Source organism: Cuculus canorus, chromosome 21 (genome assembly GCF_017976375.1).
Source record: "Cuculus canorus isolate bCucCan1 chromosome 21, bCucCan1.pri, whole genome shotgun sequence".
NCBI lineage: Eukaryota > Metazoa > Chordata > Aves > Cuculiformes > Cuculidae > Cuculus > Cuculus canorus.
In genome coordinates, this window is record NC_071421.1 from 6,176,038 (window position 1) to 6,196,432 (window position 20,395).

General features: G+C 42.5%; 1 protein-coding gene across 1 annotated transcript in view; it reads left to right on the forward strand.

Annotated features, from left to right (window-relative positions):
- Nucleotides 1-20,395, forward strand: part of KAZN (kazrin, periplakin interacting protein) — a 265,945-nt gene that overhangs the window by 35,208 nt on the left and 210,342 nt on the right. The gene's annotated exons all lie outside the window — the stretch shown is intronic.

Sequence of the window (20,395 nt, forward strand, 5' to 3'; positions counted from 1 at the left end):
ACCCATTGGATCATCGAGTCCAACCATTCCTAACACTCCCTAAACCATGTCCCTAAGCACTTCATCCACCCGTTCCTTAAATTATGGTTCTGCTGATTGCAATTTTAAAATCCAGACAAGAATATATGAATATAAGTCTCCTTTTGCAAAACACTGTGATGCCAAAACGTGCCATCTGTAATGAGATGCTCATCAGACTTGGCTGTCTAATTTGTGACCTTAATTTATTGGGTCATGAGACTCTTAATATATATTTCATATATCTCCAAAGGTTTTGTTTTGGTTGCCAGCCTGAAAAATACTAATATTGTAAGGATTAAACAAACAAAAAACAAATAATCTAACAGAGAGACTAAATCAATTCAAAATAAATGTTTGGGTTGTTTAGCCTCTCTCAAGGCAGAGGAAGCACAGAGAACCTCTGGAGGAATCAATGTGCCAAAGGCATGCTGGAGCAGGATGGGCAGTTGGAAACACCTCGGGCATCTCAGCCGAGGTTCTGCAAGACTTGGAAAAATTAATGGATAGCTGGAGGTGGTGATGTAGGTGGGCACCTGACTGACACAACAAATGCCTTTTCTGGTCCTTTTTGCAAACTAGTGAATGATTTTCTGCCCTGTTTCGGCAAAGTGTGGTTCAGTGGTATGAGATTGCTTCCACACTAGGTGAATTCATAGAATCCTGGAATATCCCTAGTGGGAATGGACCCAGAAGGACCATTGAGTCCAACTCCTGTCCCTGCATAGGACAACCCCATTAAAAGAATCCAACCCCAAGTTAAAGAATCCTTAAAGTTGCATGTTGTGTGTCAGCTGTGAGCCAAATCAAAACTTGTGGTGTTCTAGTTTTCAGTGGTCTCTATAGATTCTCAGAATTAGCTAATAAACTATGTGTACATCATGATTTTGGAGATCTTCTGCTGACTGTGAGCTCCCTGGGGCTGAATGCAAAGGCATGCTTTTTTTTTTCTCTGAACTTGTAGAGCTGATCCCATCAGGTAAATCCCTGAAACTTGTTAATTTGGCAAAGAAAAAAGCCTGTCCTCATACAGGAGATGCTCCAGCCCTCAGATCATTCCGTGGCCTCCTCTGAGCTCTCTCCAACAGCTCCATGTCCTTCCTGTGCTGAGAACTCCAGAACTGGACACAGGGCTCCAGGTGGGGTCTCACCGGAGTGGAGCAGAGGGGCAGAATCCCTCCCTCGCTCTGCTGGTCCCACTGCTCTGGATGCAGCCCAGGACAGGGCTGGTTTCTGGGCTGCAAGCGCATGTTGCTGGCTCGTGTTGAGCTTCTCACTCACCAGCACCCCAAAGTCCTTTTCTTTAGGTATCCAGCTCTGGCAGTGTTATTTTTACGTCTTTAACTCCTGTGCTTTTCGAAGACCCAGATTTCCATGAAAATTCATGGTGGATGAAAAATTCCTACTCTTCCAACCAAACAGCGTAGCTGGAAAGGAGCAGACAATTAAGATGCACAATACTTTACTCTAAGTGACAGACCATAAATCACAGCCTGTGGAATATTGCATTTTAATGCACTGCCTTGTTCTGTGTATCGCACTGCAGCAGAGCCCCCACCATAGCTGGAAAATGAAGTCACTCACAGAGCGAAGCGAGGAAGGTCACGTTGAAGCTATAAAAAGGTGTCAGGCCTTTGGTATGTTGTTTGCAAAAATAAAAGAAACAAGTCTCGGGGTGTCTGCTTGCTGTCACTTTTAGCGGAGGTATTTAGGAACTTCAAGCAGGTTTCTGTGTTCTTTAATAAATGTAATTTATGTCAAGGGACTTAGAAGTGCCGTTAGCAGAAATATTTGTGAGAAAAATTATCAGCATGACTTGGGGCAAAGCTCAGAGAAATCTCACTAAATTTTGCAAGGAAAATATTAGCTCAGCAATACACTGGGGCACTAAAATATCCCTATAGTCAAGAAATACAGTCAAGAAAAACACCTTTCTGTATAGGAATGGATATAACATCACATGTGATGCCAAATTCACGATTTGCAATGTAGAATGTTGCAATGTAGCAGCACAAAATTTCCCTAAACTTTATTTTTCCTCTGATTGCTCTCTATTATCTTTAACACATGCTGCCCAACCTGCCATTAAGACAAAATAAACGGCAAAGGAGCTGTCTGGGCAGTACGCATTCATTTCTCTGAATTTTGAGATGATTCCCAGCTGAGTTTCGCTGCTCCTCTGGTAGGGGTGATCCCCAGCTGAATCCATCCTGAGTGTGGGGTAGGAGCTGGGCAATTTGGGATGGATGGGACCTGCCCTTGCTTTTCTTCTTTAACTCCATCCATAAATGGGCACAAAGCCGATTGCTTCTTTGAGAAGATGCTCATCTCTGTGTGAATTCCTGCTGTTTGCCTGTCTCTTCTGAGCTCTGATGTTTTCTCTGTGCCTCCAGAATTTAACAGTTGTGTTTCTTTTATTTCGGAGGGGTCAAGTGCATCCAAGGAGATAAATCAATGAGAACGGAAAAAAAATATCTAAGCCCCAAACCCAAACAATGTGGAAAGAAGTGAGACTGCCAGAGCTTCTTACCTTGCAGTGAATGAATGCTTTGCGAGCAGCAGGGAGAGAGAGGAGACTGTTCCCGATCTATCACTCCAAAGGCCAGAGCATCCTCTGCAGAAAGGGAACTCGACAGGCTCTGACCTCTGGAGCAGCTCTCCTCCACTGCAGGCTCAGACATAAATATCTCTGCAGGCACCGAGCGCTGCACAAATCATTTAAAGGATAAACACATACCTTTGAGCTTCTTCCCTTTGTGCTGGGGACAGCTTATGTATTTAAACGTGGGGATGATTTAGTCCTATTGACTACGGAATGATAGCAAAGATAGTGAACTGATCCCCAGGCAGCAAAACTGTGTTTGTGATTGAAGAGAACAGTGGTGAGGGGAGTTCGCATGCACTAATTTAATGTTCTCTCTGGATATATTACCGACCTTTAGATGTTATCTATAGGGTGATGTCCTCCTGCTAATGAATCAAGTATGTAGGTCTCAACACCTGTGCTATCAAGAATACCAGATTCACTGGAGCCAGGGATCACCTGATAAACCTCCCCAGCCCCTACTGCATTTCCAGTAGAAACTTTGCCCTCTTGTTTGGAAAATAGAAATACGGTCTCGTGTGCCACCGCTGAAGGTTTGCTGATGTCCAGTCTAAAGGGGTCCTGTCCGCTTCTCCCCTTTGACGGTGCAAAATTGTGTCCTGCCTTCATGTTTCTACTCAGAACTGGTGCTCAGTTCCACTTGCACTCATTTATTCATTTTTGAAATTTAATGATCAAATTGTAAATTTATAAAAAGAGGCCTCCACCCTTAAAAACTCTTGCATGAATAATTCATGAGTGTGTGTGTATGCATCACTCATTGTCATACATACAGCATCCTAACTTGGGGACTTGGCAGATGAAGAGGTCGTCCACCCTTTGGCCTATCCAAATGTTAATTCAGAGCTGAATTTCTCTTCTGACCCCCCAGGCTGGCAGCCCTTATTTAAAATGAAAATGGCTCTAATTCTCTATAATTTCTTATGCATAAAAATGTATTCATGATAAGGCGATTTTATGCTACTGGAGCTTATTTGACCTTGAAAGGTGTAGGAGTTTGAGTTTTCTTTGCCTGAAATTATTATTTCTCACGCCTTGCAACCCTGCTGTGCATCCTGGAAATTCATAACCCAGCGAGTGAGAAATGCTTAATCTCTGGGTTTACTTTTCCCATCTTGATACCACTTGGAAGTGGCGTAATTAATTAAGCTATATGAGAATTGATATATCTACAATGAAACCAATTTATTGAAAATACCAGAGATCAGTTTTACTGAGTATGAAAGGGACCTGATTTGAGCTAAGCCCGTTGCAGTGTTTTTTTCATGAATTGATGATTCTTCCTCCTTTATTCTTCCCCCTTATTTGATGCAACTTTAGAAGTTGTGGTTGAAAGCAGAAGGAACCACGTTCTCAGATTTCCAGCCAAAAGGGTGCCTCTCTCCTTTTTCATCTCCTGTTTATTATTTTACCCCATCAAAGACAAAATTTACAGAAAATTTATACAGGAAAAGCAATGTGTAGGAGTAACCAAACGAAAACAGACTGTAGGCTTTCTCAGGAAAGGAGAAAACTCATTGTTTGCTCCTCATCAACAGAAAGCAATGGTCACGTTAAATGGAGCTGTGTAAACTGAATAATTAATTTCTCTGTCTGAAACTCTATGTCATCTCTGCATATGATTAAGGGAGGGGAGGAATGAAAGGATTTATCTCTCGAGCTGCTTCTCTGTTTTATTCCTTAAGGTTGTTACAGAATCACAGAATCATAGAATAGTTTGGGTTAGAAGGGACCTTAAAGATCATCCAGTTCCAACCCTCTGCCATGGGCAGGGACACCTCCCACTGGATCAGGCCCATCCAACCTGGCCTGGAACACCTCCAGGGATGGGGCAGCCACAGCTTCCCTGTGCAACCTGGGCCAGGGCCTCACCACTCTCATCGGGAAGAAATTCTTCATAATGTCCAGCCTAAATCTGCCCCTCTCCAGTTTATCCCCAGTGCCCCTCATCCTATCCCCACAGCCTTTATGAACAGTCCCTCCTCAGATTTTTTGTAGCCCCTTCAGGTACTGGAAGGTCACTATAGGATCTCAGAGCCTTCTCTTCTCCAGGCTGAACAAGTCCAACTCTCTCAGCCTGTCCTCGTAGGTAAGGTGCTCCAGCCCTCGGATCATCTTTGTAGCCTCCTCTGGACCCCGTCTAACAGCTCCATATCCTTATGTTGAGGATTCCAGAACTGGACACAATACTCCAGGTGAGGTCTCACAAGAGAGGAATAGAGGGGCAGAATCCCCTCCCTCCCTGCTGGCCACGCTGCTTGGGATGCAGCCGAGGACATGGTTGGTTTTTGGGTTGCAAGCGAGCATTGCCGGCTCATGTTGAGCTTCTCATCGACCAGCACCCGGAGTCCTTCGCTGCAGGGCTGCTCTCACGTCATGCCCCATTGTGTACTGAAAACAGGGACTGACCTGACCCAGCTGTAGGACTTTGCACTTGGCCTGGTTGAACCCGATGAGGTTCTCACAACAAACACGACAACATCTTCCTGCAGTGTATGCTCAGGGCTGTGGTAAAGCTTTTCCAAACATTGCTTTCCATCAGTGACAGTCAGATGCTGGCTTTGACACCTGTGTACTTCATGCAAAGACAGAAAAGCGCCTTGTCCCTCAGGCAGAGGTCAAACCCATGGGTCTGAACGAAGTTGGGTGGATGGGATGATGTTTCCCTTTCAAAGTCAAGAAGGTTTACCTTGGGAAGGGGTTGGACGGTCAGGTGGCTCTGTCATCTTCCTATGCTGAGTGCCGGCCAAAAGTAGGGTTTGTGAATGGGCCAGGGATGTTTCAGTGCAGGAGCAGAGCAGTGGTTTGTCTTGTTTGGTGTTACGAATCCATGGATGCCCCAAATCATCTGTATTAAAGGAAGAAGTAGTATGGTCTATAGTGCATGTTGGATAAAAGCTTTAGTCAGGTTTTTTTTTTTCCATGAATGACCTCATTTGAATGTTCTTTTTCTTGTGATAATTTAGACTATGGAAATAACTGTCATGAGAGGCATCTCCATTTCTGTTTGTATTTTTACCTTTTGTTTCCAAAGCGTTGGGTACTTTAAAGATGTGTGGGACAGGGCATGCCCCTCAGGAGCTCATGTGTTAAGAAAGGAGGGTTTGTTTTTATTAGATTTTATTATAATCAGTTTTATTCCTACCTGCGTGCACCTTTCAGCCCTAAATAAAAAAGAACCATGCCATGGTTTAATATGCATTCCCTGGCTTAAGCGCAGTGTCCAAATTGCACTGGCAATGTGCGCTTGCAGACCAGAAAGCCAACTGTGTCCTGGGCTGCATCCAAAGCATCTTTCCCGTGAGGTTGGGAAGGCCCTGATCCGATTGCCCAGAGAAGTGGTGGCTGCCCCATCCCTGGAGGTGTTCAAGGCCAGGTTGGACAGGGTTTTGAGCAGCCCAACCTTTGCTTTTCTTAGGTTTCCTCAAACTGTTTTCAAGACCTCATATGAGGGCAGTGAGAGCTGTGAACTCTTCAAAATTCTGAATAACTTCACATTTGCCTGCTGTACTCATTTGCAGTAATCAGTCTCTGTTATCGCTGGATGAGTCACTCACTGTTTCCCCACTTCACATTTGGAGTTTGCATAGCACGGTCAATTATGACCCAGTTTGAATAATTTGTCCTTGTAATGATTCATTTATTGCTATCCAAAACCCACTTCAGCAAAATACTTAAATGTGCTTTAAAATGCTGTACTTATGAAGAATTAAAATAAGCACTTGCTTAAATGGCCTGGAGCTGGGGAAAGTTGTATGTTCATTATCCTTTTCCCTTACTGATATTACTGATAAGTGTTCCCATCTTACAGCATTTTGCAAAAACTAACAATTGGAGATAAATTTAATTTCAATAAACAGAACCAAATAGCAGCAGCGTGTTATTTCTGATTGGGTTGGACATTGTGCTAACATCTGTCTTCCAGAAACTGTGTTGCATTGACATAAGTCTTTCCTGCTTGAAACTGCCTCTAAATTATAAAAGTGCCTAACTATACAAATTGTAAAACTGCCAAACTATACAAAAAGATTTCTTTCAATTCCAAGATAGTTGATTTGCCAGAGAACAACAAAGGGAAGTATAGTGTTTGGTTGGATATCTTTGAAATATGATTTAACTGTTTCTTTTGCAACGAAATACAGAATAAAGACTAAGTAGAATTGCTTTAAGCTGAATTCCGCTCCAACTGGGGAATAATGTTGCAGCCAGTACAGTTGTGTTTTATGTATATGTATTTATATTAGTCGTACTTGGGCTGTTCCGCCTGGAGAAGAGACTGAGGAGAGACCTCATCAAGGTCTACAGCTTCCTCAGAAGGGGAGGAGGAGGAGGAGTAGGCACTGATCTCTTCTCTCTGACTTGAAGGAATGACAGGAAAATGTGCTAGGGGAGCGTTAGCTTGAATATTAGGAAAAGATTCTTCTCCCAGAGGGTGGTGGAGCACTGGAACAGCTCCCCTGGGAAGCAGTCACAGCCGGACAATATTCCAGAAGCATTTGGCCAATGCCCTCAGCCCCACAGTGTGAATGTTGGAGTGTCCTGTGCAGGGACAGGAGTTGGACTCGATGGTTGTTGTGGATCCCTTTCAACTCAGGACATTCTATGATGCTATATATATACATATTTATATATATATATACATACACAAAGATATATAAAAGCCTTTACCAGCTGAGTTGTGACAGTGAAAAATTCTCACTGGGTCCAAGCACAATTCTTACGTTGTTACTAAAAATTTCCTATACGTTTTTACTGAAACCCTGTTGGAAAATGAGTCTTGACTAAATAGGTTGTGGAAAGTTTTAGTGTGTTAACGAGTTGACTCTGTGTAGCAGTAAATGCTTGGTATATTTTGCATTTGTGAGAGGATTTTCCCATTAAAGCTGCAGCAAGGCACGAGCTGCGGTACAGTGCATAGTTTCCAAACAAGACTTTTACACCTTATTAGCACTACAGTCAGGGAGAAATAATTTAAAGAGCATTAAGAGGGGAAAAAAACATCATTAAAAACATATTTGTCAGCTTCCAGAGATGCTAATGAACAGAAACATAATGACATATTAACAGCTTGAGATCCTCTCCTTTTCCAGGGAGAACTTTAACCTCGCATACTTCTTGGTATGGAAATGTGCACTAATGAAGGCTCTTTTCTGGATTGGAGTTATTTGAGGGTTTAAGATGTGTCAAAAAAAAAAGCCATATATGTGTAGCTGCTCCTTTAGTTCATTTAATATATAAATAAAAGCCAGAAAATGGAAGTCTTACACATAAATATTGGGTTTTGGTGGTGGTCGTAGCTCTGTGACACGTCAGACAAGGAGGGAAAACTGCAAGGAGGTATCTGATATTACTGCAAATATTTCCAAGGCTGAGGAGTAATTCTGGGGGGAGGGAAGGGGCTTTTGCTTTTAATTAGCCTAATCTCATCTGAGTTTAATAGTGAAAACATGATAAACCTCATGTTCTTTTCATTAAAGAAACCTGTATCTCTTCGCCTCTGGTTCCGTGCGTGCTATCTGTTGGCATTATTAAAGAGTTTATCATCTTGACTCCTCATGCAAATCACAAAGGGCTTGGATGGATTTGATCCACAGCTAAAGAACTGATTAGGTGGATCCAGTGGCCTCGTGCACCGTAATTGGCACCTAAATAGGCTTTAGGCAGATGGTGCTGTGCATTGTGCAAGAAAATTACTCCTTGACCACGACTACTTTTCTTCTGTTTATTATTTCATAGATTTCAATCTGTCCTTTATTCTTGGCAGAATATCGATGGAAGCATTTTAGTGTGTAATTTCAAGCTATTTACTTTGAAGATATTAATACAGTAAAATGAATCAAACCCACAGTAGACTGAAATTTAGAAGGATTTTTTTGTTTGTCTTGGTATAAAAGCAGTTATCTGTGTGGAACTCAGGCTGAGAACTACATCTCATACAGGTTTCCAATTTGTATCAGATGAAGAGGAAGAGTTTACTGCTGAAAATTTATGCAAATAGACAATCTCAAATGAGCTGACCTTTTCAAGCGAGGGAACTTTGCAGTGCACTGATAGAGCCTATAAATGTACTTATCTTGCCTTTCGCTCACATTAATGGCATAACCTCTGATGATAACTTAATGATCAGCAGCGAAGGGGCCCTTTTAATAAGAAACATGAAGGATGTGTAGTCTGTATACATGTGAAAATGTAATGTTTAAAATACTGTGTACAGGTAACCTGTGTGTGTTTGTGCTCTATGTGTAAGCGCAGCATATTGCACAGCGTTCAAACACTGTGGTGCTTCAAACAGCGTCATCTCCCACCTCTCTGAGAGTGTCTTAAAATCATCTTTGAAATGTGGTTGAAACACACGCTTTGATTCACATTATGGCGTTTTCAATCTGTGCTCAGCTGCATTTAAGATGTAGCTTTCCAAAGCCGAAGCAGAGCTGTTCAAACCATTGTGAGTCTCCAAGAAATGGGCACTGACAAAATAAAGAGATACTTAGGGGTGAAATAAAGTCACAGTTTCTGTCAGCTACAATCAGAATAGAAATATTGCAAATGATGGTTAAAGCAAAGAGGAGGAGCCTGCTGGCCACCTCTCCTCGTCTCACTGCTGTTAGGCGTGCTCTGCCACCAGTAAATCAGGAGTAACGCCAACAAAATGAGCCAACAGAACCCCACAAATACAAAGCACTTTGCAAGGAGAAAATCAAGCTGCTGTAAGATGCGAATCACTTCTTGCCGTCTGAATCTTTCTATGCATTTTTGTTTTGCTTTTCAGTTGTCTTCTTGACTAAAGCCAATCCTCTTGCAGAATTGCAAAAGCAGCCTCTCCAGCTGAGGCTTTTGTTGGTATCCAGCATGGCAGCTCAGCATAACCTAATTATGAGCCAGCTGCACCTCCAACAACTCGAACATGTCTGGAGAGTCCTCACCAAAATGCAATTAATTTCTATTCTTTGCCTTTTAATACGGACCTTTTCTTTCCCCCTTTCTTGGACTGAACAAAATGCATGCTTTAGCTCATGCTGTCAGTAAGCATCTGAAGGTTTTCCTAGATCAGGATTTACTTGCTGAGGAATTTGGAGTTAATGGACCCGCATGCGATGCTGTTGCTAAGAAACCCTGGCTTGCCTCTGTAATGTCCTTTTGCAGTTTGGCGAGTGCCTCCCTGATGGAAATACTCTTGTTTCAGCCTCTCCGGCTTGTCCAGAGGAGGGTGTGCTATGCTCACAGCTTGCCCAGCTCACCCCTGCAGTGCGCACAATGAAATCAAGTGGGAAACCTATGTCCCCGATTTTCTAACCACTTTACCTCTTAGTTTCTGAAGTCATGACACTCCTGTCTGCCCTTTGCACGTGCCTGCAGCCACTGGTGTATTTACTGTCTGGGATTTACTGTGTAGCGGCTTTTCACGGCAGCGAGAGTATTGCTGGTCTTGCACGTCTTGTAGCTAGGAGATGTCGTAACCTGGCAAGAGAGAGAAGGACAATTTAAAAGCGTAACCGACCCGTTTTATAGTGGTAAAACGCAGTTTTCTTGTTGCCATGGCAAATCTGAAAAGAAGAGCGGAGACAGCCGTTCAGGTGAGGGAATGTTGCCTTGGCAGGGAGGCAGAAAATAATTCGGGGTTGGTTTTGGTTTAATGGAATGCAGAAATCCATGGGAATGAAATCGGAGGCCCCCGCTGTCGATTGGTCTGAGAGTTGTAAGAGGGAGCCCAGAAAATCTGTACTGAGCCCTTATAGGCTTCGTGAGACTTGGTTTGAAGGGATGAGTTTTTGTCCCAGTCTGTGCTGTAGGTGCGCTCTTAGGCACCGAGCAAGCAACATAGTTCCTCTAGCTTTCTCTTTCTGTCCACAATTTCTAATAGTTGGGTCCAGGAGTCTTTTTTAGTGTGCTTTTGCCTTCCCGAAGCTGGCAAAGCAGCCCCTTGGGTGTCTGGAGCCCCCCCAGCCATTGCTGGGTCAATGCTTCTCAGGTTGGTCTTCTCTGGGCCTGAAACCGGTGCAAGATGTTGAGAAAAAGCGATGGAGAGGGGAGACACATCATTTGATCTCACACTAGTATAGATAAATATGAAGACTACCAAAGACCTTGCAGTTACTCTGGTGAGGGTAGAGGTGGCCTTGATGCAGCTGGAACTTTCCCTTTTCTCTCCCTTTATGAGAGATGGGCTTTAAGGTCCTTTCTGGCTCAAACCATTCTATGATTCTATGAGATGTTTCTTTCACTGAAAAAAACCACTAATCTTGAGTCATAGAAACATAGAATAGTTTGGGTTGGAAGCGACCTTAAAGATCATCCAGTTCCAACCCCTGCCATGGGCAGGGACACCTCCCACTGGCTCAGGCTGCCCAAGGTCCATCCAACCTGGCCTGGAACACCTCCAGGGATGGGGCAGCCACAGCTTCCCTGGGCACCACTCTCGTGGTGAAGAAATTCTTCCTAATGTCCAGTCTAAAGGCATGTCTGTTGTGAGTTTTCGTTTAGAAAACACACAAATCTGATGGTGTTGAAGCATATCCTCCTCTTGTGTTCAGGATGGCATTTTAACAGAATTTCATGGGCACTTTCCATTTCTACTCAGTAATGTCGTTTCCATTCTACCTGAGCATGATCGTTTGTCAAAATTATGACATTACCAGCAAAAGAAGAATAAGTAGAACATTCAATACTAATTACATAGTATTCAAATGTTTGTCTCAGTTGGAATTATTATATTTTATTTGTTAGGTTTTCTAGATGCTCCTGCTAAGGTGCTTTTACCTCCATTGCAGTCAATGGGATTTTCAGTAGGGAGGGAGCACCTCATAGCTGTTTTCATGTGGTAAAGCCTCATGGACAAGTTTAAGTACATTTTTCTTGTTGATGACCCGTGGGAAAATCATTTGTTTCTAAATTTCCCTAACTGTAGAAAACAGTGCTTTCTCTGTTTTGACTTTCCTAGGTTTTGTGATTTAAGCTTTGAACCTCAGCTTCATGGCTGACCCCACATTTTATACCTAATTTACTCATGCTGCATTTGTAAACATTCACGGGTGGCATTTATTTCAGCAATAGGAAAGAAGGTAAAAAACAAATATCCCTGTAGACAGCGATAACATATATTGTATTAACCTCCTTTCCTCACTTTCATTTGTCGCCTTTGCAGCAAGATTGTTTGGCAACACAATGAAATTAAACTTTAATAAAGGACAAGAGGAGTAACAGTCACCAGTATGAAACTGGGGAAGCAGCATTTTTCAGGCAGCACTTGGAAAGACTGGGATTATCCAAGTCCAAGTGAGGCGCTTGGACTGCAGCTGGGCACTTGGGGAGATGAGATCATTGCAATACCCAAGTAGTGTGTGAAGCAGGTAAAACCAGAACAGCAGCAGAACAGAAGAGAAATAAAAACACCTTCCTCTCCTCCATAACACAGAACACTAGGTAAATAGAAAAGATTTTGATTAAAGCATTCAAAACCCTTGAAGTGACTCAGAAACTCTAATTTTCAAACGTGCCCACGGTTCTCTGGCTCCTGAGTCTTAGAGTAACTGTGGCATTTTGGCATCTAACTTGATTTTGAGGATGGAGTTTAAACCCTTCTGCAGGTGCAGCTCATGGAAGGCAGCAATTCTGGGTGCCCAGCCCTTGAAGGGTGGGAGATGCCTCAAGGTAAGAGACCTAGAAGCACATTTAATTGCTGCCACATTCACTCTGTCCTGATAGCCCATCTTCCTCGCAAAACCCCCAGAGCCAATTGACGCATCCTGCGGTCCCACTTTTTAGATGCCAAGCAGCTCTAGCTCCAAATGTCTTTCCCTGTGCAGAAACCTCTTTTGGCTGGCAGTGAGAATGACTTCAAGTTTGAGAGCCTTTCATCTTCCTTAGGCTCCCGAACATGCTTAAACAACAAAATTAACATTAAAAGTTAATTCACACTGTTAATAACCCAGCCCATCACTCCGCGTTTTCCCCTGGCAGCAGCCTAAGGGAACAGCCATTCTCTTCTGTGTAAGCATTTTGACGGATGAAGGGAAAGCATTTAATTTTGACACTTGATTGATAGTAAGTGTCCCTATTAATTATGACCAAAAAGACAGAAAGAGAGGGAAATCATAATATAGCTCCATAAACTAATTTTAGTGTCATACTTAGGGGGTTCTTAGAAGACAGGGAGTGTGAGCTAAAGCCACGCAGTGCAAGAGGTTAATTTACTCTGTTTCTTACAAAGTCGAGGTGAAATCAGCACCGAACGTATTGGAGTTCAATTGCAATGAAAAATGTTGTGTGCTTGGACTTGTGCAAATCATAGAATGGTTTGGGTTGGAAGAGACCTTAAAACCCAGCCAGTTCCAACCCCCTGCCATGAGCAGGGACACCTCCCACTGGATCAGGGGCTACAAGCCCCATCCAACCTGGCCTTGAACACCTCCAGGGATGGGACATCAATGACTTCTCTGGGCAACCTGGACCAGGGCCTCCTCACCCTCAGAGGAAAACATTTCTCCCTAAGATCTCATCTCATTCTCCCCTCTTGCAGCTTAAAACTGTTCCCCCTCATCGTATCCCTGTATTCCCTGACCAAGAGCCCCTCTCCAGCTTTCCTGGAGCCCCTCTCAGTACTGGAAGCTGCTCTAAGGTCTCCCAGTACGTAAAGGATATTTCTGTAGGAAGAAAAACCCCAACAAACCCAAGAAAGTTAGACACATTTCCTGCCATCTTTTTTTTACCTCTGAACGTGTCATGAGCTATTAAAAAATTTCTTGTTGGGCAAGAAGAGAAAAGAGGTAGCAATTTGCCCGTGATGCAGGCAGCTGCCCCAGAGTCATCCCTCATCCACCCTGAATTACATGGGAGCTTTAAGTATATTTATTCTGGCTGTGAAGCTCTTCATGAGCGTAAAGCATGACTTGGGTTATTGTACTTCTTGCAAAGGAGTGTAGAAAGAGTGTTTTCCTTCCTTGTATTTATCCTCAAGACATTTATCCTCAACACAATTAAATCCCCATTTTCTGGAATACCTGACAGTTTTTCTGACAGTTTGGGAAAAAGCCAGTGTACTGTTATACTGAAGGAAAAGAAAAGTGAAAGATTTTCTCAAACTACTTGTTTCCTTCCTCTTACTTGTAGGGAAAATGAAGTTTGAAGCTGTGGATGCAGACATAGTTGATGACAGGATCGTATTCTTCACAAAGAATATTCTTTTGCTGCATTTTACAGACATAGTTAACAGAAATAACAAATTTAAATACTGGTTTGTAAAATCTGCTTTATTTTAGGAGGAGTTTATTCAGTTCTGTGCCCATAAAAATAAATGACACCCTGAAGAAGTGTCTTGAATGCGAAGCTTTTGCTCCAAAGATACAATCATGTCAGGGTTATTAAATGCTGAATGTAGTCTCATTTTAACTGTGATTGCATGAATGTATTTCTAGACGCTTACTTTTATTCCACATAAATAGGGTTCCTGATATTCAATGTAGTGGTACAAATCAGAATTGGGCAGTAATCTGACACAGTAATGTCAAAATTGTGTAAATTACAAATAAGCCAAGATATCCATGGTGTTGTACATCCACAGATCACAGTCTCCCACGAGCTTTATCGATTAAATGAATAAAAAAAGATCTGGATTTCTCAGCCCACATAACAAGGAGATGCTACTTCTGCACATTGTGGATTAATGGGTCTTGGATGAGAAGGAAATGCAGTAGTAAAACAATTAACAGGCAGGAACTGACAGCATGTGGCTCCACTGGCAGTATCAGTGCAGATGTAGCAGCTGGTGTGGTCCTCAGTGTCACCTTTATCTGCAGCGGGAACCAAATGCCCTCCCAGGCTCTCTGCGACAGCTGGTTTTGTGTGAGTGCTTGATAAAACTTGACCCTCTGATCTGCTGTTCTCAACGGAGGTTTATCAACCTGTATGCTTCCAGTGTTTGAATTATAGCTTTTATAATGCTCTGCCAATATAGGGTTGTTTTAGATTGCTAAGCCCAGCGTTTTGTTAGTGTCGCATCTTATGGTTTTAAGTAGCAGAGAGGCTCAAAAAGGTGGCTCCCAAGGAAATTTAAATTTGTAGAATCATGGAATGCTTTGGATTGGAAGGGAACTTTACAGGTCATGTAGTCCAACCCCTTGCCACAGGCAGGGACATCCCACTGGATCAGGTTGCTCCAAGCCCCATCCAACCTGACCTTGAACACCTCCAGGGATGGGGCAGCCACCACTGCTCTGGGCAACCTGGGCCAGGGCCTCCCCACCCTCATTGTAAAATGTCTTCCTTATATCCAGCCTAAATCTACCCTCCCTCAAGATTCGTGCTTTAGCAGTATTTTACATCTCCCTTCTTTCAGCTACCATCAAATATAGACACACTTAAGAAGACGTTTGCAAGTTGCCAGTTTTCATGGCTTTATTGCAAGTCTTGTAATTGTTGACATTTAACTTATGTAGCAAATCTGTTGGTTTTGGTTTTGCATTTTGTTGGGTTTTTTTTGTAGTTTGTTTTTAAAGTTTCCAACCCTTCTGGTTAAGAGAAGTACAATTCTTTCTAAGGGGGATACAAAAGTCTCAAAGGCTGATGTGAACAAACCCAGTTTGTTTAAATTTTATACCTCGTGTCTTCCGTCAGATTCAGAATTTCTGGTGACCTTCTCTGATTATTTCTACCCCGGAAGGTTAGCAAGGCATGTTCCTAAGTCTCTCAACACTCATGACACCTAACTCTGCTTCACACCCTTAGAATCATAGAATCATCAAATAGTTTGTATTGGAAGGGACTTTAAAGATCATTTAGTTCCAACCCCCCTGGCATGGGCAGGGACACCTCCCACTAGACCTTCCAGATGTTTGGTGGGAAACAAATCACGTTCAGTTGCCTTCTAATAGTTCATTCAAAACTTAGAAAAGTGTGAGCTGCTTGTTAAACTAGAACAATTCCTAATTTGTAGTTGAATAGCAGGGAAAAGCCAAATGAGCCCCTCGCCTGTGGTGGCATCTCACACTTGCGGTTTATGATGTTTCTGTGGGCTACAGAACTAGTGTTTACAGATGGGAAGCTGAAGCACTAAGATCTTAGGTGACCCATCCGAAGTCCTGGGGCCAGTTTTGGGCAAAGCAGGAACCAGGCCTCCTGCTCTCCATCCAAAGGTCAGTAACACCTCACCACTACCTGTACGCGAGCACAGATGAGCATCACTCTTTTGAAATCAGTTTGTAGCAGCTGGATATCTACCCCAGGCTGTCTTTGTGTTGGCATACGTAATTTTTGTTGTTCACTCCGTTTTTATGTAAATAAAGTAGCTATTGTATATGAAATATAATTAAAGAGATGACAAATAAGTGATCAGTCAGTAGAAACAAGGAAAGCAGGAGCTGTAAAGCTGGGTGCCAACCTGCCTTGTCTGTCATTGGAAAGGCTTTTTTGGTTCTTGGCAAATTTAAATGGAGTTTCCGTTGCAGACATTAGATTTACTGATCTACAAACTAAAAGTTTGTAGCTCTTTGGGAAATTAAGCATCTAAAATACTTCTGCAAACAACAATAGTCCAGCTGTCAAAGATTGGAGTCCAGTTTGCTGGAGGAGTTGTAGGCATTTTTGGCTCAAAGTGCAGCAGGACCCCATCACTGACTGCTTTATTCTGTGCTCTGACTCAGTCTCCCTGTCATAAGCATAAACCTAGTGGTGGAATTTATTTCCGTTTGGGGTTGTTCTTTTAGGGTGAGTGGTGATATTATTTATTAGTCTAATACAGCTAGAGGGGGGCAATCAGCAAGTGTTTAGGCATGGGATCACTTCTTCAGCTTGCCAATACTCTTGTAGCTCTGATGAGATTATTCCCCAAAGAGAAACACTTGTTTGTTTTCTAAGTAGCACAGGAAGGACATGGATGAGTTAGAGTGTGTCCAGAAGAGGCCGTGAAGATGTTCTGAAGGCTGGAGCACCTCCCATCCTAGGACAGGCTGAGAGAGTTGTGTTGTTCAGCCTGGAGAAGAGAAGGCTCTGGAGAGACCTTAGAGCAGCCTTCCCATACTCCAGGAAAGCTCGGGAGAGGCTTTTGATCAGGAAGTCCTTTCCAATGGGCTGATAAAACCCCAGAAAGACAGAGTAAAATATAACAGCTCTTTTTTACTTACTCAGCACAGAGCTATCTTGGATATAGAATCTCTGGAGTTTCTGAGCAACAGATGGTTTCTCCAAGGAGAACACGGACATCTGTCCTTGCAGCACGGTTCTGAAACTCCTGTCCTTTTTCTGCTGTCTGACCGAATACATGCTTGTCGATGGAAGGGGGATGTCATGAGAAATTACAAAATTTATGTCAGTGTTGCTGGGTTTGAAACATTCGTGTTTTTAAGGAGAGCTTAAAATTGAGATTTTAACTAGAATAGTTAAAAATCCAACTTTAAACGAAGCTGCTTCAGCATTAAAAAGTGTCAATGGAAAACTTTGATTGTTAAACAGCTGCCCCAGCTCCCCTCGAGCTCCACTTCTTGATGTCATTTTTCATTTCCCGAAGGGTCAGATTTGTAAGGAGAAACTAAGAAGCTGAAAAACTGACCAGCTTCATTTCTGAACGTGTTTTCCTCCGGTACTATGGGGTCATTTATTGGTCTGGTGGCTTTCTTTTGCATCTGGGAAGCTTTTTGCCAGTTACACACAAACCATTTCCAGCCCAAAGAGGCCAGCTCGTTAGTAATTACTGTAATGAGTTCTTCACAGTGTTCCTCTGAAAGGTGATTGAGCCCCTAATGCAGACACCAGATATTTTTTCTTCAGTTAATGGTGTGGTAAATTATTCCTGTGAGGGGCTCATTGAATGCCTCCTTTGAAACAAGTTAAAGACCACAAAGGAAAGGAAAAAACTGTAGGTCTCTTCTTACCATTAACGGAAGAAGAAAAAAAAAAAAAGGAGTGTTTCAGATCTAGGTCTTCCCAATGTTTCTGCAAGCAGGTAGGAGTGTAAGCTTGTGTCGTGTAAACAGCAATTGGCACAAGCAAATCAAAGCATCATTAAGGTCAGAAAAGACCTCCAAGATCATCCCTTCCAACTGTCATCCCAGCATCACTGTGCCTACTAAACCATGTCCCAAAGTGCCATGTGTATATGTTTTTTTAACACCTCCAGGGATGGAGACCCCACCACTGCCCTGGGCAGCCTCTGCCATGGTCACCATTCTTTCAGTAAAGAAATTTTTCCTAATATCCAATTTAACACTCTCCTGTTTCAACTTGAGGCCATTTCCTCTTGTCCTATCCCTTGTTACCTGGGGGAAGAGCCCAGCTCCCACCTCACCACAACCTCTTTTCTGGGAGCTTCAGAGAATGATGAGGTCTCCCCTCAGCCTCCTTTTCTCCAGACTGAACAGCCCCAAATCCCTCAGCTGCTCTCAGAACTCCTGTGCTTCTATGATTCTATGATCTCAACAGGGTTGTGACCAAATGGCTGGAGAAATGAAACCTCACAGCAGCAACAGCCTGGATTTTCCCTTTTACAGTTTCGGTGACAAGTTTTTGCTTTTGGAGAGCATCTGCCTTGAGAGTGGCGTCATTATTCTTAGGACTGAAGTTGCACGGAAAGTTATTATTTGATGATTAAAAAATAATTTAATCAATTTAGTCAACCATCTGAACAAATTGGTTTTAACTGCTCTTCAGAAAGAGGTACAACTGGAACTTATAAAGTGGGAGACACTGAAAGCCTCTGCTGAAAGGCAGCCAGGTGTTTTGGAAGGCTTGTGAGTTACAGAGACTTGCAACTGGCTCTAGTGGGATAATGGAGATAAATTGGGGAGAACTCGGAGAGGCCTAAAGCACTTTGAATATTTTCAATATATGGGGTTGGACTAGATGACCTGCACAGGTCCCTTCCAACCCAAAGCATTCTATGAATCTGTGTTTGGTTTTTTTTATTCCTCTCTGCAAAAACATTACCCGTAGGTGTTATTCGAGAAGTTGTTTGGTAATATTAAGTGATAATGAATTGCATAATTTGCCCACACACCTCATTGCCTTTTGCTGGATAATCAGAAACACTCATTAGCAGGCGAGGTTTCCCTGGCAGCTCAGAGTTCTATAGACTGCTCCATACTTGGCCTGGGTGGATTTTCAAAGAATCTGTGCACACAGCGTGGCTTTTTGGCTTTTCTCTCCATGGGAGCAAACATCCAGTTGTGGTGGCAAGTGCTGACTTCTTACAGAAAAGTCCAATTTAAACATCACCTCTGATTTTTTGCAGCAGTCAATGAGCCCAGAAATCCTGGTGCCACATCTCTTGATAAAATTATGATCGCATCCATCCTCTTTCATTTGATTACTCCTGCTAGTGAGAATTAATTTTAGACTCCGCTGGCTTTTGTCAGTAGATCTCAGGATATATTATCTACAGTTTATTTTATTTTGTACTCATCTGGGCAGTAGCTGGAGTGTGTAAAATTGGGTCTCCTGGAACAACTTTATTGCTTCAGCCTCTTCCTTGAAGTAGGCTTTGGCATGAGTATATTTTTTCCTTCGTCTTTGACAGAAAACAATTTCCTTTCTTCCCTGCACGTCCTTCAGGCTCTGGTGATTCACATCCCGAAGTGCCCTGCAAAACACCAACTTTGTGCGTCTATTCTTGCTTCTGGGGGTGGCAAATGGTCCTCACTTGAAAAAAACCCAACCCTACATGGCACATCATCTCTGATAACACCAGCGCAAAGCTCCGCTTCCGGAGTGTGTCATTTTCTTTCTTCTCTTAGGTGATGTCAAAGCACTAATGGAGGAGTGTTAGGGTATCTTTGCGTCTTGAAATTGTTCCTTGCATTGAGAAAATAGTGAAACTGGGGCAGGAAAAACTGGGAAGCCGCCAGGGCTCTGATAGCTGTAACTTTTACTTAGCTGGTTGTCTCATTTGCAACATTACCGATACATTATCAAGCTGATGCCAAGAGATACAGGAGAGGAAAATTGTTATTTCTTTGCCTCCTCTCTCCTCTCCGACCAAGAAGTATCTTTTAATCTGAACTAAATATGCCTGTGTTTACATCTGAGGTCCATAATATTTTTCTAAAAAGATATATATAGTATAAATAAATTGTTCGGTTTAATGCTGTGCTGCTCAGCAGATATATTTAAAGCTTAAAACTGAGAGAGATGGATGGTTTGTGTCATTATCCTTCTTAGGTTTTTAGTGGGCACAAGGAAGAAAATTCTTCTTGATTAAATGACAAATACCGAATACCTTCTGCTAATGAGAAGGGCCCTTTGGATGTTGTGTTACAGTCTGATACAGGACATCCAGAAAACCAGTGTCAAAAGTGTTTGGTCTTTAAGGTTTGCAGTGTTTTCACTTTGTGTGTTAGCGGGAGATTCAGAAATCCGTGTTTTACTTTCATGATGAAGACTCAGATGATTTTATTTTCAAATACAGTTTCCATTGTCTGCATGGAAAAAGATGTGTTTTGTGACACAGAGTTTAAACATAGCACTAAGGCAGACACTTATAAAAATCAATGCAAGTCAAATACTGATCTGCTTTTTCCGCATTCTTACTAGAAAATATGCCTTCTGATTTCTCTGGCATCTCTCTAAACCTAGAGAATTACAAATGAGAGAAACATTTGTCCCTGCGAGCTTAATGTGCCGCATCTTGCTTAAAGAACACAAAACTTCCCAAAGGGTAAGAGAAGAAATATTGGAGAATGTGGAGCTATTGCTTTAGATAAGGAGGTTAGGATAATATAATTTTGTTTGGTTTAAATTACTTTAAATTCATAAAGCCTGAGAGAACTCTTCCATGAGCCAGTTTCTGGT